This window comes from Sylvia atricapilla, chromosome 1 (genome assembly GCF_009819655.1).
Source record: "Sylvia atricapilla isolate bSylAtr1 chromosome 1, bSylAtr1.pri, whole genome shotgun sequence".
NCBI lineage: Eukaryota > Metazoa > Chordata > Aves > Passeriformes > Sylviidae > Sylvia > Sylvia atricapilla.
Window position 1 is genome coordinate 39,176,420 of NC_089140.1, and position 4,024 is coordinate 39,180,443.

Below are 4,024 nucleotides of genomic sequence, written 5' to 3' on the forward strand. Positions count from 1 at the left end.
ACTGCTTCAAAGTATGAAAACCACTAGTTTAGAAAAAGGGAAATCTGGAAGGGCTTTTAAGAGTGAAGACAACAGTGAGGGATACCTCAGGAGACACCTGATATCACATGTTAAACAAAGGAATCTTCCAAAAGACGGACTAAACATCTGCTTATGCTTCACTGTAGAAACCTCCATCTCACCACTAACACAGGTAATGCTAATATGTAGTGTGAGTACTGGTTTTCTTGTTCTGTGTGTTACACACAAAATCCATTGACTACTTCTGCTCATAGTTACTTCTGCTCCACTCACAAGTAACACTTCATGACTGGAGTGTCCTTTCTGTACAACTTTTTCAAAAAAATATTCCCCAGTTGTGGATTCAACATTCAATTCTTGGAACAGAACAAGTTGTAGTTGATTTCCAATTAATTGATTATCACATGCCAGTAAATCTCATGATCTTTAGAAATTAATTATTTTTTCCGACATCCAAAATCTTTCAGCTACTCTTTCACTGGCGTCTATGTTGCCTCCATGCTCTGCTCACGGATGGACTTTGTATTTTTCACTGAATACTTACAAAAGGTTGAATTTCCCCACATGATTGGTAATCAGTCCTGTAGGTGAAATAAATGAAATCAAAAGTAGAGAAGGTAAATGTATTCTGGCAAGTGTTTCTTAGTCCGTTTCCTATCAGAGATTTTGTTTCTGTGGGGCACAAAGGCATGTAAATTGCTGTGTCTTCAGAAAGTTCTTATGTTGTGTCTGATTGAAAGCTCATTTCTTCATCTCTTTCCATCACTCATTAATTTTTTTCATCAATAAGCTGGTGTACAAATATGAATTACTAGCAAGCCTTAAAATGTGAAATAAAACTACAAAATGAAGTTGCATAGTATATAGTTACAGTGCATAGTCAAGAAAAATTCCAATGTCAGTTACACTGAATACAAACTCTGGGGTTTCATGCTTACTAAAAGTATTTATATTTTAAAAATACCATTATCAAAGACAGTCTTGAAGCGTAGAGGAAGAACTGATATGACTAATAATGTTGTCAGGGGCTGAGACAACTTATAAAGGCAGACCGTGTATGGTACTGACACTTGGGCAAGAATGTCCTAAGGTTCTCTTTTGAAAGACTCCACGATGATACAAATTCCTTAAAAAAAAAAATGGTTTATTTAAAAAAAGGAAACAATCAGCTCTTCTGAACAACCCCCTAAATGATGCAAATTTGACATTCATTAATTAGTGTTGATCTTAAATTTTTTCCATCCTCTAGTGTTAAAATTAAACTGCAGCCTCTTAACACTTCCTGTTTGTGTTCCTACATCCTTAGTAGGGATGTTTTTATTTTTTACTTTGAATGTTTTGTTTTAGTTTTAGCGGGGAGGGGGGATGGCAAAATAGGACTATTTTCTTTTAAACCATTATTGCCATCATCATGGAAATCAGCATACTCAGGTAGAAACTCCAGCCTACATAACCTAACAAAAGAAAACACAAATCAAAACCAGTTTGGGGCATGCTTCATACTAAACCAAACCAGAGCAGCGCCACAAGTCTTAATGCAGTCCAAAACCAGGCACTTCCCTTTTGGCCAATAAAGGTTTACATCCTTTTTTCCAGTAGTGAACTTTGCTTTTTAATATGCCATACATTTCCCTGGCACTTTGGCTAAAAGTGAAAGCTGCTGCAGCCTAACTACGTTATTTTGACTTCTGATGTAACACAAGCATAGACACACGTGCATTCCATTACCTTCCATCCTTCTCTGGTAATAACGCAGAGGCAAGAAGCGAGGCGCTCTCCTTCCATTCTGTACTTGGCTGCTGTTTCCATTTGCTCTAAGAGACTGTGACCAACTGTTCCACCTACTTTAACTCGTGTTTGCTTAAACAGTGCTCTCGGATGTCTTCATTCCCTTACGTCAGCTGGTTTCCTTATGACTGTTCCACGGGGGAGTCTGTATATTGTTATCCAAACTGCTTATCTAAAGTAAGTCCAGCATTTCCTTTTGATTGCAACGGAGATAAGCTGCTACTTGATTTTCAGTGGGAAAAATATGAAGTCCCCCCTGGGACTTCAGGGATAATACACTACATTACTGAAGCTCCAAGGATATGAAATAACTCAGTATTATGTAATAAAAGGATCAAGTTAACAGAACATACACTGAAACATCACCATCAAAATGCATAGTGAAATCATCTTTCCCCCAGTTTATAAGACCTCTAACAGAAGACTGCCCTTCAAGTCTAAGCAGGTGCTCAAATGCTACACTGAAATCTCATATCCTTACAGCTAATGTGGACCTAAAGTTCTTGGTTACATGTCACTAAACACACTTTTTCAAAAATCAAAGATCCAGATTATTCACTGGAACAAAGGAAGGAATTATCTGTAACAAGTGGGATCCTGTACTTAATTTTAAAATTATTTCTATTGCTTAAACTAGTAAAAATAGAAAATATTTAAACCCAGATATTCCTTAAATCTCAGACGGATTTCAAAAAAAGCTGTTCACTAGTCTCAGCAATTTTCTTCTACTGAAAACTTTCAGGGACCTAAATATAAATAAACACAGTAAAATGTCTCAAAACCAGGGTCAGTCACTGGAAGATACTTTTTCCAGTACCAGTTTATGTAGGCCATTACATTTTCTTTCACCATAAAATTTTATTAAGTCCTGGTAATTTTGTTGGTTTCTGGGTATCATCAATTTTAATTACTATTGCATTTTTTTCTGCTGAGTTTGAATATTTTTAATCTATCCCTTTCATCTCCTTTTGCCAAATAAATAAACTTATTTTTTGTCATAGTGTATTCATGATACAGCTGCAATTGTGTACATAAATTAAAGCGAATTAAAATGTATTTTAAATTAGATGAGAACAAACAAAGCTGCAGAAACTGAAGCAGGCTAATCATAAACAAAGCTAAAGCCTAATTACAAAGCTTAACATAAAAAAGCTCCCAAGCCCAAGAATAAGAACAAAAATCTTAACAATGGAAAGAATCATTGTTGTCTTATTCACAGTCACATTTAAGCTTTCACACATTTCATAACACCTGTACACTTAAAATACATGTATTTGACCTCGGCTTATTAATTGGTCATTCCCAAGTTCCATAACATAGGCTGGGAGGTCTCAAAATTTTGCTCCCTGAAATTAAAAACTTTAGTAAAGAAGGAACTGTTTCAATCTACTGAAGACTTTTTTTTTACTCCACTGTCCTTCTGCTTGGATTAAATATCCAAGATTAGCATAAAAAACCCAAAATTGTCCCAGGCATTATTGCTATTACTCTTCCCTTCTGCTCATGTTGACAACTATATGACCAGTGATCATATAGGTACACATAATAGACATTGTATCACTGACTACTGTCTAGAGAGGCTGTAAGGCACAAGGCATAAAGCATTGCCTGCAACAGTAGTACCCCATAAAGAACCTTCAGAACCAGAACCAGCCAAGCTAAACTACTGCAAATAATGCTGAATAAATTTCCCCAAAATATTAAAAGTATAGAAAGGACCTAAGTCTATTCCAGCAACTGTGCTTAAGGAAGGCACCTGTCTGCAATTTCCTTCTCAACGATCCATATGATATGAAGCTGAGATACAAAAGTCCCTTCAATATTGACTTTTTTTTTTTTTAATTGCTTGGACAACACTGGCATAACTACAAATTTTGTCCAAACACAGAGGCTTGAACCTATAATGGAAATTAGAGATTAAATTCTAAATAATGCCTATACTTAAGAAATGATAAATTTTAACAAATACTAAGGAAGTCCATTCAATTCTTAACTAGTAGTATACTTCCATTTCTAGCTTAAGCAACAAAACGTAAGAGTGTGGGCATGGAGAAGAGGACAGATATCCTATATCTGCCTGGAACAATCTCTGCCCCTCTTGGAGTTCCTTTGTTTTGGCTTGTTTTGTTTAGAGCTGGAAGAACTCTGCAAATGGGTGTTCCCAGCTTCTGGCAGCCATATGTGCTGCCTGCCATCTGTTTTCATTCCACCGCAC